Raw genomic sequence first — 14343 nt, 5'->3', positions numbered from 1 at the left:
ATATGAGCCACTAGCTCACTTGCTGAAAGAAAACACGCAAGTCTAGCATTTTGTTTTTAATATACTTGTACCATCACTAAACATACACAACTGGACAACATGTTCTTCCCAAAAACGCTTCTTGGGCTTTTTCACACTTGCTCCTTTTATTGAACTGTTTTTTTCACTTTAAATTTCTTCAGCCTCTGTCTACAATTACAGAAATCCTGCGTGTTCTCAAGGCCCGATTCGACTGCTCTGTGTCCATGAAAAATGCTTTGTCCCTCCCAACACTAGGGGAGTGATTTCTGCTTCCTTCGAACTTTCCTGGCATTTTGCTTTAATTTTTCTTCTGGCATTATCATTTTCTACCTTACTTTATAGTTATTTTTTTTGGACATGTCTTTAACTTTTTCAACAATTTTCAAGCACCTAAATTATAGGGATCAACTAATCTAAACTTTACATTGTTCATTTTAACCTTTAATTTTCATGGTTTGCTCATAGGAGATGCTCAACAAAACTTGCTGACAGAATGAATAAAATACGTTATTGAGAGAGAACACCTAGTTTTTGAAAACGTATTTAAGAAGACATAAAGTCTATTTTAGTATCAATAATTGCAGTTCTTCAGGCTTCATACTTGAATGCTGAGACAGCTCCTGTGTTTGTGAGGAAATAGTTTTAGGAAAAGTTTTCTCTTTAGGAATTAAGGGAGGAAAAAATATTTTGTATATGTTTTTCTTTTGTAATTTATGTATTTATTTCTAAGAAATCATACAGCTTCAATTTTGTTGTCAGGCAATTATAAGTTGGTATGTACTCAAAGCAGATTTTTGAGTGAATGTTTTTCAGGATTTGCATAACATTTCACACAGTTAATCTGTAAATGTAGCTCTGGGAGACAAGAGTAGTCAGCATTTTTCTCATCAGGTACCAGTTTATTTCCATATCACAACAGGATCAAATCTCTATCTAGAGATGGACATGGAATTAAAAATTCTCACATTTAGTTCAAGATGTATATTAGGATTTTGCTTCACAATTTCTTAGTTATTGTTGTAACTTTGATTTCTGTTATTATGCCTCTTTCCTATCTTCCTACTTTCATTTGTACATTTTGGTTCTTCCTTATATCCCACAGCTGCTACAAGGTATTTATATATTATGTGCCCTATACATATTTTATTATTTTACTTGCTTTGCTCCTTTTCCTTAACCAGGGTATAGAATTTTATCTAGGGGAAAGAGTGACATATGTGGATTTTTTGTTGTTGTTGTTTAACTTACAGTTACCTATCCTCTCAGTGGCCTTTTTCATCACAAACTTTTCATCCTCTAGTTTAGCTTTTCTGTATTTCTTTCTTCAAGTGTCTGCCATTTCATTTCTCTTGGATATCAGCTCACACTGTGGGATCCCCTCTGTTGGTAATTGCAAAGCCATAAATCCCTGATAATAAAATATCAAATGGTGGGGTTGAGATTTTTGGATAGGAGGACCTTGTCATCATCACGTCCTCACCATCATCATATTCTCATGCTATGAACATATATGGGTAGGTGTGGGCACAGTGTGCTTTCTTCTGCCCCATTTTGAATCTCTTCCACTTAGGTGTAGCCTCCTCATCTCTCAGCTCTGCTCAGCGTCAAGGCAGAGCTGTAGAGAGTTTGCTTAATTTTTCTCTCCCCCGACCCCTTTGTGCCTCCTCTGCACTGCTGTGATGATTGGGGTGAGAAGAGTTTATCACCATCTAAAAATGTATCGGAAGTTTACATCTCAATGGTAGTATAGCAGAGTAGGGTCACTGATCAATCATAGTTAGAGAGTGTCAAAAAGATTGATATTAAAGGCTGGACAGAAATATGACATTAGAGAGAAAAACGTCACTGGCAAATGCCATAATTAGCATCATCTATGACATTAGAGTCTCAGTTTATGTGTCTTATTTGACAATTCCTTGCGTAGTTTGAGGTCTATATTTACTGAACTCAGATCTTTTTTGAAGTTCCTAAAATGAACAACTGATAATTACTAGGGCTTGAACATAATATTAATGCCATAAATTTTCAGAATCTGGAGTTGAACATGTCATAGTGATTTTGTTTTTCTACAAAGATATATAAGGCCAGTGCTAAGATACTTCCTTGGAAAAAAACTAGTGCCAGAAGAGTAGGCTCTATAGTAACCTGTCAGCTACTTACAGCTCTGAAAAGGTTTCTGGAAGTCTTTATTGCTTTTATCTTGGATGTATGGTTTTTATTCTTCATATTCTTCATACAGTTCACATTAAGGATAGAAATAAAGGAACAGAAAAAATTAAATAAGTGGCCCAAAATCTCCACTGAACATGTGGCCAAGACCCCAGGAAGCAGATGGGAGATGTGGCCAAGTGAATGTGGGAAGGTGTATGAATGTTTAGTTCCACCGCAGGTATATCATTCCCAAATCACTTGCTGTCTCAGGGTCTCCTGACAAGAAGTCAGGCCTTATTGCACTTGATGGTGGAAGACCTGCAGCAGCCTCTAAACTGGGCTCACCTCAACTACATGTGTGACAATTCTGTCGCCCTTCTCTGGTTCTGTGTTCAGATGAGCACTGAGCATTGAGCAGGAGATGTGACTTTCACAAAGGCTATTCAGATGTGATTACTAATTCAACCCAGAAGTTCAGGGGAGTCACTTGTGAGGAAAAAGTTGACCAATGAGGAATAGGAGGTGAGAGAGAGGTGATTCTCTAGTCCGTTCCCCATCCCACCCCCAACTGTTCCAAGGTGCAGATGTTCTATGTGGCCTGTCAGGATATATCCCCAGCTATGCTTTCCCAGGAAGCTGTGACCCTCCATACTGCCCCATGTTATTTCTGTTCTCCTTGTTGCCCTGCCTCATTTTCTGGTTCCTCTCACTCTTGCAGCCATTGATTACACTCTTTCTCCCAGTAAAACATTAATATCCAGGCTTTACCTTAGCCTCTGTTCTTTGGAAACCTGGGTTTTAACATTTATATATATCATATATGACATATGTCATATATGATATATATAAAACAAATCTCATATAGAATTATAAAAGTGTAGGAATTTATAAAATTCTCCTTCTTTACCCATTTTTCCTGATTTTTAATAGGCACTTTTATATGCTGAAGACAGATAATAATATATATATATATATATATATATACACACATATATATATATATGTGTGTATATATATATATTATTATCTGTCTTCAGCATATAAAAAAAGCATATAAAATATATATATATATATATATATTTTTTTTGCTTTGTGGAGTTTTTCTATAAATGGAAAAATATTGTATGTATTTTCCTGAGATATGATTTCTTCACAAACCTATGAATGTTGGACATTGTTCTATGCCAGTACAGTGTTCTATCTCATTCTTTTAAACACAGCATTCCATAGTATGGATGTGCCATATTGGTTTAACTCTCTCCCTTTTTAAATCACTTTTAATAGTTCCAATTTTTGCTGTTACAAATAATGCTGCAATGAATACTTTGTAAGTGCTTGTATGTGCCATGTTCAAATATGTCTCTGGGATCAAGAAGTATTATGAGTGACGTTGCTGAAGATGAATGTTATACATATTGTAAATTTTACTAGCTACTCCAAAATCTTACATCTCCCATCATGTATACATTTTCACTGTGATCAATTTCAGCTATTTTCAAACTCAACAGCCCTGAATAATATAAATCTTTAGTTTATGTCAAGCTCATATGTGAAAAATAACATTTCACTGTTGTTTTAATTTATGTTTCCTTAAGTAAAGGAGGACAAATAGTTTTCCATGTTTATGGCCACTACAATTTCTTCTAAAAGTTTCTTTTGATTCTTTCCTCATGATATTTTGGCCCATATGTATGGGAATATTTTACTTTCTTTAGCCCTTACTGCTACTGAGGTACTGTTCTTTGTTTTTTTTTTACTGGCTTACATACAAGATCTTATTAGCAAATGATTATTTTTTCCTTCTGGTTTTTCATTAAGTTTTATAATTAAGTGAGAACTTCAACTTGATTCTATACCTAACAGAGTTCAGCACTTACTCTCGGTTTTAATATTATGATTGTCTATTAAGTTTCTAATTTTGATTCATTTCTTAGTTGCCAGAAATATTTTTTAACTTTCATTATTCTTTTATGATGAAAGGAATTACACACTACAAAAATGGAAATTTATATGAACAAGAGAAGAAAATAAAACTGCATGCTAACATTTTGGTGTATAACTTTTAAAATATTTTCTATATTTGTAAAGATTTATATTTTTCAAAAAAGGGCTTAAATAATGCCTATTTTATAATCTGCTTTTACACTTAACTGTGTAATGCAAACATTTTTGAGTATGTCTTTATTTTTTTCATAGATATTGCAAAGAAGGTATGTTTCTGAACCTTTGAATATCTTCAGTTGTGTTCACAGGTGAATCATGTGGATACTAAATTGGCTGGATACTAAATCATTGGGTCGTAAAGTTTGCTCTTAAGTCTTTTGACCATTATTATTACAGAAAAAGTTATGTCACCTATTTTTCTTTATAGTTATCATGCAATTTTTTTCTTCAGTCTATGTTTATTGTTATGGGTTTATTCTGATATTTGATGTAACTTTAAAATCCTTTATCAGTTGCATTCCCTTTTTTAATTTGACTGTTTCTTTTGTTGTTGATATTCTTTTTTCAGGACATTATAACAAAGTGAGTAACTTTGATGTCAAATGGCCTCTGTTGTAATTCTGTCTTTCCCTAATAGCTTTGTGATCTTAGGGTAGTCATTTTTTCCCTTAGTTTCTATATCTGTAATTATGGGGATGGATTGTTGAGAGAATTAGTGGATGGAATGTATGTAAAGTGCTTTGACAGATGCTCTATAAGTATTAAGTATTGTTACATATTTAGATATTTGTTACCTGGTCTACATATCTATCATTTAGTTTTTTTCCTTTTTCCACAATATTTTGGGAGAATATTTCAGGCCTGTCTACTACATCACTGGTTTCATTTCTCAGTCTTAATATCATTTATGTTTTCCAATGTGAATTTTAATTCTGTCACTGCATTTTATCTTAAAGTCATCCTTTCTTATCTCACCTATATCTATGTTTTTTGTGATTCTGCTGATTTTTCATCTTACCCTTATGGCTTTCTCTTCTGTTTCTTAGATGTTCTAACTTCTTATGTCCTAATTAAAACACCTAACGCATACATTTAAAATTTACTTTTTTTCGAAGTGCTCTTTCTTCCACTGGTCGTTAAATTTAATGTAACCTTTCTCAGTTTGCCATTACTTTCTTTTTCCCCCCAGAAGTCCAGTTTTCTTTCTTTTTCTATTTATTTACTCTTGGGGTTTGCCAGCACATTGCATGTGTGCATTGCCCTGTTTACTTTAGTGATGGTAAAGTCTACTTCCCAAACTTATGGCTCAAATTCTGGTGGATGCACAGAGTTCTTTCCCAGTTGTCATAATCTGCAACTGTTTACATTATCTGGTATCTACTTTTATGTTCTATTGCCTGTTATATGTCATTTTGAGCACATGAGTACATTAAAAACTATGATCTTCAATATAGTCTGCTTCCACATATCTTCTCTCTACTTATACATGTAACAACTCACTTGTAAGAAAGAAGTATATCTTCTAGAAATAATTGTGCCATTACTATTGTGCCCATACTCCATTCCCTCCCCAGTTTCCTAGAGTTTGCAGGCTTAGACCAGATATAGAAAGGGAGGTCCAAATGGTGGCTTGGAAAGTGGAAGTGTGAAAAAGCCCTCTGCCTGCTTCAAAAACCTGCAGCTACTACTAAGGATATACAGGAACTCCCTCTGGATAGTATACTTCGGATCCAATAAGCTGTGACAAATTAGTTTCTTATCTAAACCTACTATTAGGTTGGTGCAAAAGTAACTGTGTTTTAAAAGGTTAAAAATAAAGGCAAAATCCGCAATTACTTTTGCACCAACCTAAGAGATTACTTGACACATGGTAGGTATTCAACAAATACTTGTATATAATCCTTCTTTTTTATGGCGGGAAGTGCCACAGACTTTGCGTTTAATGAGGATTCTTCCCAAATTTGGGTGTTAGTTTGCTATCAGTCTTAATTCTCAGTGTTACATCATCTTTTCATTTCTTTTAGATGGTGAATAGTGAGAAGATTTATCAGGGTCTTCTAGGATTTTCATACTAAATTGTGTATGTACGTTTCAGAATATTGCTCTGGCATCACTAAGGCAGATACATTGATGGGGGAGAGGGATTGAGAAAGCAACAATAGATAATAGGTTACATTCATGAATCTAACCCAAAATGACAAAGACTTGAACATTCGCAAGAGAATTACAGAGAAGAGGATAGATTCAAGAGATACTTAGGAGGTATGATAATGATAATGCTTAGCAAGTGATTATGTGTGCTACCTGGGGGAGATGGGCAAATAAAAGGAAGGAGTCACAATGAGTAACAGATTCTAACTTGCACTATTGATTTAGTAACTTACTGCAGGGAGAAGTAGGTTGCAGCCCAGGAAATTAAAAAATTCAGTTTTTGACATGTTAAGCATATGGAGTCTGCTGAACATCCATTTGGAGACATTCAGAAGGTAGTTGTAATTATGGATGCGTAGTTCAGGAGATCAGTCAGGACAGGAGATAAGGTTTGGGACTTACCAGCATATGGAAGTAGGATTACAGTGAATGAATAATGTTCTATATAAGGGGGCAGATGATAGAGAAAGGCAAGACTGTAGGCAGGGAGATCAGTTAGGAAATTGCAATAGTCCAGGAAAGAAATTATCACTGATTTCTCCAGAAAGGAACAAAGCGAATGGAGGGAAGAGTTACATTTCAGGAAGCTTACTGTAATGTACAACTTAAAAATATGGGAAGGAGGTAATTAGGAAAAAATTATCTGCTGGGACAGTGGCAAGTAGGGCAGAGCACTGAGCTTAAGGGAAGACATGAGAATTTGGAGTGGCTAACATGAGCCAGTAAGAGGGAGAGACAAAGTCCACGGTCAAGTGAACATTGTAGGCCCAACTGAGGCCAGAAACCAGAAATTTGTGGGGGCCACAATTTTCTCCTTATTTTCTGGATGTAAAGAAAAAAAGAGGTGGAGTTTTTGCATTGACACAAGTTTGGACGTTTTCTGGTTAGCAGACATTCAGTCCTATCCAAAATGTCCACAGAGAATTTGGTCTACACCAAAAAGTCCCTGATACTTGGTCCTTGATATTTGGTCCCGTCCAGACCATCCACAAAGACATTTGGTCAACACCAACCCATCTACCTCATCCCATGTGCCATGACCAGCTAGGCTACAGAGGTGAAAAGATTTATTTTTGGCAATACAGTCACCACACAATTATTGGACCAACAAAACATGACAGTTTTTGTTTGTTTATTTGTTTGTTTTTTTAATGTATGAATCCTATAAACCAAAAGTATAAAAAAACATTATAAGCTATTTGAACCCAGGGAGGTTTTCTTAAGTGTGGACATTTGGCTTGATATGTCAATGTCATAATTATCTTGTGTGCAACAACAGAGGTGGCTGTTATAAGACTGAATCCCAACAATAAATAAATCAGATGACTGATGTGGGTTGATGGCTGTCAGATGGGTCTTTAGTACCTATTGGTCTCTCTATGCCAGCCATGCTATCTGAAATTTTCCTTGGATCACTTTCTTTGGATTAACTTTAAAAAAAAGTACAAACCTCATGATGGCAATGAATTCACAGTAAGATGACAGTAATTTAGCAACTCCTTTACACAGGAGAAAAGAATGACCAAGTCAAAGTTCTGGATGTGTGACTGGAGAATGGGGATTATAGTGGTTATAGAAAAAAACACAAGATATTATTGTTATTATTTTTTAATCCAGGCTAGTTTTTATATTTCTAGTACCTTACAATTTAATAAAAATGAATGACAAGAATGAGCCTAGCCACTTGTAATTTTGTTTCTCTTTCAACTTTGCAAAAGTATTTATTACTGTACTTTTGCAAAGTTGAAAGAGAAACTATATATATATATATATATATATATATATATATATATATATATATATATATATATATATTATTCTGATAGGTCAAATCACTTAATAAATATGGCAAGTTAAACCAACTAACAACCTAAATATTTTTGTTGGAGTGGCAATGTATGTTTGCTTCTGTGATGGTCTGTTTCCAAAGATAACTGCCCATGTTAAGTTCCTTTAGGGCAGGGATTTGGTTTTGTTCCTTATTTGGTATTCTGTGCTGAGGAAAATGCTTTAAATATAGATTATCAATGACTTTTATTGCATAAATAGCCGAACATGAAAAATCGTAAACTAAAATTACAGTTTAAAATGTAAATTCTAGGGGAAAACTTCCATGGATAGAAATAAGAAGCCTGCTTACCCAGGACCCTACCATGCAGTCCTGAAGAAACCAAAACCGTGAATTCCAACGTGTAGTTATTGAAATAAACAATTCCTCTTTTTTGTGTGTGTGACACCAAGTCGAGTAAGCGTATGAACCTCGTTTTGGCCAATTTGGTGTGGCCCAAAAGAGCCTGATTCATAACATAGATTAGTTGGAGCGGGTACACGCTTTCTCATCATCTCTGAAACCTTTCAGTTCTTTTGTACCCGTTTGAATAGACTTTCTTAAAAATATTGCCTTTGTTTTTGAGTGGGAGGACTTGTTAGACCACAGACTTCCAGGCTCAATTTTTGTATATCCTGATGAAAATTCTCAAATTTCCCTACTGAATGTAAACATCTGTGTGATGTGTTTAAACTGAAACTTACTGAGTGTTGGCAAGGATTTGCTGAAGTGAATGGGATGGTGCATTTGTATTGGTTGAGTTGTTTCAGAACATTAAAGTGATAAAACAGAATCTAAGCTTAGGATATACTAGCATGTCTGCCTCAGGCCACCATGTGCACTGTAATCTCTGCTTCTTCTTCTGTTTTCTCCCATGATGGACCTCTTTGGATTTTACTGACCACTTTCCCTCTTCGCCTGTCATTCAACTTAAGTCTCGACACTTTGTTCCTTCTCTCGTCTTTACATATTATGATCCTTCACTATCTCTATCTGCATCGTTCTAAAACTATAGTCCAAGATGACTGCCCCAATCTGAATATAATGCTGATAACATTACAAAATGAATTTAAAAAATCCAAAGGACCTTTGTAAACAATGTCATGTAGATATAAGTTCATATTTAAGTTCATATTTCCTAGAGTTTTTCATAAAAGTCTTACAGTACTGATCTGGATAAAGAATTTAAGTGCTGTTGCTGTGATAACTGGAAAACAATATGCCAATATAATTGAATTATAAATTATTACCATTTGAGACTTACAAATGTCCTGAACATCCTGAGGATACAAATAAAACCTAAGTGCACATTGGAGCAAAGATCAAAGATAACTGAGGTGAAACTCAAAGTCAAAGGGGAAAATATATAGGATTTCTAAACCCAAGTGTTATCAACTAAGGAGAATAGGATTTTTATTCTATCATATAGGAAAAAAAATGTATTAAATGTATCTTCAGGTATTAGTGGGTTTATTTTAGTAGGTATGTATAGGCTCTTAAAGTTATATAAAGCCAATGTTTTTGGTGTCTAAAATGTAATAGACAAACATCACATGAAGTACATACAGTGGTTAGTTCATCCTTTTAAATTCTTCCAAGCTAATGGTAAAGTATCACTTCTTTTTAAAAAATCTTTATTACATTTATTAGGGTGACATTGGTTAGTAAAATTATATAGGATTTAAGTGTACAATTCTATAATACCGCATCTATCTCTCACAATGTGTATTCACCACCCAGAGTCAGTTCTCTTTCCATCACCATATATTGGATCGCCTTTACCCCCTTTTAACACCCCCTCCCCCTTACCCTCTGGTAACCACTAAACTGTTGTCTGTGTCTATGATTTTTTGTTTGTTTGTTAAGTATCACTTCTTACCTGGAGGCAGTTAACAGAGGGGAGTCTCTCTTAAGATAGTTCTTTGACAAGTAAGTTATTTCAAATTTTTTTTTTATCCTATTTGGGATTTTATACCCCTTGCAAGCTAACAAGTTATCTTGTCACAGTTTCATAGATGCTGGCAGAAGACACAAGACTCTTGCCTCAGAAAAAAAGCATCTGGTTATCAGCAATAGCAATAGACAGTATCAGCATTTTCTTGTGCTGTTTCCCAATACTCATAGAAAGCGCAAAGATTAGGCAATGTCTGTCCATGCTTAGTATTAAAGGAGAGGGGTCCTGAGATTAGAAAATCTAAATCTTGTACAATAGATAGTAACCATAAACATACTTTTATTATACAAGTCAGGAGGCAAACCTGCCCTTTGCTTTGGTGGGAAACACTGTCTTTATCTTTCAAGACTCTGTTTTACAAACATCCTTAAAAGATAGTCTGGAAAAATGACAGAAAGTGCCTCTGTCATTTGGAAAATGACAGACCCGTGTGGAAAAATGAGAGACCCGTGGAGAATTATCTCCCCAAACAACATTTGACAAAAAACATGCCTCTCCTCTACCTGTTGTACAGTTAAATTATTGAGTGGTCTGAGAAGCCTATTATTTTTATTCTGTCAGAGCAAGAGTGCCAAGGTGATCACAGAGAGTCCAAAACATCTTAGGAGGGTTTGGCATTTTTGTCTTCTCTACTGGATAGCCATGGTGCTAAATACCCAGTTTAATTCTCCTTTAAGCTGACCAATCTACCTACTACTCAACATCCAAAAATATAAAATGAAAAGATCCTGGCGGCCTTGCTTCATTTATTCACAGACAAGATAGCAGTATTATAAACATTTCACTACACACCACCTTCTCTGATTTCTGTCTTGCTCATGATCTGTTTAGCTCCTGTCTTTTTGCCTTATTTCCTGTCTATGTCTTTGCGTTTGTTTTCTGGATCTTCCGTTTAATAATATTCCCCTGATAGTGACCAATAATTACCTGTGTTAATACTGGTGCTTATTCTTTGGTTTACATCTGCTGTCCAGTACTCTGCAAAACAAATCTGATTCAGCCCGGCCTCCTCGATTCTATCTCATGCTTCAGAACTAGTCCACAGGGTTGAAGCCCACACCCAGTTTTCACCAGCCTTTATGAAAAGAAGCCAGACTCCACCCCAAGCATGAACACACTCTATAAGATCCCCACCAGATGGACATAAAGCTTTTACTTGATTTGGATCTTCTGGGTTGACAATGCAATCAGAAGAATCAAATAGTAATATACATTGGGAGGAATATTTTGCAAACCATTTTAATAAAGATTTAGGCCTTGGATTTAAAACCTGTTTCAGTATGGATCAGATATATATACATTAAAAAGTATAGAGAATATGTGATTTTCCTAAGACATGTAGACTTGCCCAACCCTGAGTTCTTCAAATATGATCAGGGACATAGAAACAGGGTATATGACAGGGCTTCTCCTGATTGAGACAGATATTTGAAAGAAAAGACCACAAATATTTAAAAGTATATCACCTTGAAAATAATAAATGTAATTTCACTACCCAATATGAAGTTACATGATCTTTAATCATGGGGAAAACACAATGTAAAGATGGACATGAAGTTCCATGGTAGCAAAAGCATAGGATCTTCTCAATCTATACATCTTTGTTCTATCTTACCTTATGGTCTTGATCTTATACTCATAAATTCCTTATTTTCATTCTTTGATATTTTATTTTTCCATACTATTTTGTGTATTCTTTTAAGTTGTGAATTAAAGCAAAATATGACCAAATACATAACATCTTCACTGGTTTTATTCCTGTTTATTTAATTTACCTGGATTGGAATACTTTGGGTTAAAACAGCCCTTTGCTATCTGTGCTGTAGACTCTAAATTGCTTTTACTCTCCCTGTCAGAGTGCATGGAAAGTTTATTGTGCTTAGAAATGTTACCTCGGTGTTTTGCAACAAAGGAAATCCTGTGGATTGTTTGGAAGTCAGAAATTCATAGAATTATAGAATATATTAAGGCCTTAGAAATTAAAACATTTTTCTGAATGGTGGAGAAAACTGAGCTCGATAAAAATCAATGCCATACAATTAATTAATAGCAAAGCTAGGACCTCAATTCAAGTTTCCCTATGTCAAATTCAACATTTATTCCAGTATAATTTTCTGTGATTATTTTAGCTGGATATTGAAAAATGGATTAGAATTGAAGAATTAAAAAATGAAAGCCAGTGCTACTTAACAAAAGACAGGACAATATTTCTACCGAATGTAGAGCTAACGCATACTGAATTGTTTGTGGGAAACGGAACTCATAACCAGTATGTAGAGACAGGTCAGCAGGTTAAAAAAAGGGAATCAGAGATCTTAAAAATGCAGGTATTTTGTAAACAGTAGCATTTGAATTTATACAAATCAGATGACCTTAATCAAATCTCGTACCGCAGCACACAAATTGATTGCGCCAGGGATCCAGCGTTTCATTCTCTTTCTCCACACCCCCCCCCCCCCCCCCCCCCCCCGCTCCCGTATGAAGTAATTTCTTGGCCCTTAGAACTGTTTTCACGATTTATTCAAAGTATTGCTGCCAGAGTCCTATCCCATTTGGCAGAAGGAAGGGAACAAAGCCCCCAACAACTCCGCTGCTTACTACAAAGGCCTCGACTCCCACTGTCTTCATTTCTTGGCTTTGGGCAATAACAGATTGCAGAATCAGATGTTGCACAGAAGTCTTGATAACGACTTAGGAAGATGACCACTGCTTGCTCACTCGCTTGCTCTGTTGGTGTCTGTTTTTCAGTGGAAAGTTCATTCTGTATGCTTTCAGGCCTTAAAGAAAAAGTTTTAGCTCTGTCTTCACAGGTATCTATCTCTGGCAGGAGTGCAACCACTGACCCTGCAGAAGACCAGGCTGATATTTCTGCAGCTCTACTAACATATTTTTCAGGATGCCAGTGCATTTCATTTACTCTAAGAATTCACTTGGCAACCCTTTTGTACCTGAACACGATCTGAATATAAAATCTCTTTTTGACAGTCTTGTAAATAATTAAGTGTCTATATAAGTAAGAAATCAAGCTCAGGGGAGTGTGCTTTCTGTAATAGGAAGTGCACATATGTAATTGGAATGAGAATTCTGGGTTTGAATGCAGGCTCAGCTGCTTATGAACTGGGTCACCCTGAGCAAGTCAGTCCTTAGCGTCACTGTCTGCGTGTGTAAAATGAGGGTAATATGTAAAATGATCTTTCTACTGCAAAGCAGTGTGTGTGATTCAAATGGAAAGATATGAGTGGAGGTTTTTATAAATACTGTGTCATCCATGCAAATGGGAGTGATCACTATTACCATCTGAAACATGTGGGAGGATTAGAGAATAGTTGTTCCAAGACAGCCAGACTGATGAAAAATGTCAAATTCAATTTGTCTTCAAATGTTTGTGTGTTTCATTGTCTCAGCTCTGTAATAATAATACACTTTGCATTTGTGATGAACTATGATTGCCTTTTTATCAGGGGCATTCTTCCTCATTGACCGTGGTAAGGGTGAGGTTATGGAAAGTACATAGATGGTGATGCTTCCTGGAGCAGATTTTCCATTGTGAAGAAGGCATTTTTCAAACTGTCGTCCTGTGCAGTATCAGTATCATTAACTTGAAATTCTGTGGAGTACTCTAAAACTACAGTGAAAGAAGACTAAGATAGGACTTAACTGAGGCCTGGGTTGGAGTGTTGCCTCTGTTTCGCCCTGAATAACAAAGATAATGATGATGCTATCAATAATGTTGACCATAATATATATGATAGTAGCACTAATAACAATAACTTTTATTGAGCTGTTACTCTGGATCAGACACTATGTGCAGTGCCATATATACATTAAATTATTTAATCATCTCAACTATTCTATCAGGTAGGTGTTATAAGTATCCTCATTTAACAGATGAAGTGACTGAGAATCAGAGAATCAGACCAAGAGACCATGGCTGTTAGGAGCCAAGATTTAATCTTGACTGTATGATTTCAAAGCCATGCATTTACTGAATCTATATTGCCTTAATGTTTCTGTGCCATGGTTATTTCATCCTTAAAATGCAAGGAGTAGGGAAAATTCTCATGAAGTTTCATGAAATTCCATCATTATGTAGATGTAGCGGACTAGCCATTACGAGTGGAACAGTTCCTGACAAGGGGAGTGGGAATGAAAAAGAGACACTCACACAATTGATGATGCGGAGTTTACTTTCCTTTACCAATATAAACCACCTGTGTACGTGCAGCTTAACAATCACGAGTGAGCATTTCCTCATTGAAAGTAAAATTTGCAACTTTTACATATGAACTACAGA

This window comes from Rhinolophus ferrumequinum, chromosome 3 (genome assembly GCF_004115265.2).
Source record: "Rhinolophus ferrumequinum isolate MPI-CBG mRhiFer1 chromosome 3, mRhiFer1_v1.p, whole genome shotgun sequence".
NCBI lineage: Eukaryota > Metazoa > Chordata > Mammalia > Chiroptera > Rhinolophidae > Rhinolophus > Rhinolophus ferrumequinum.
This window is presented reverse-complemented; position numbering follows the sequence as displayed.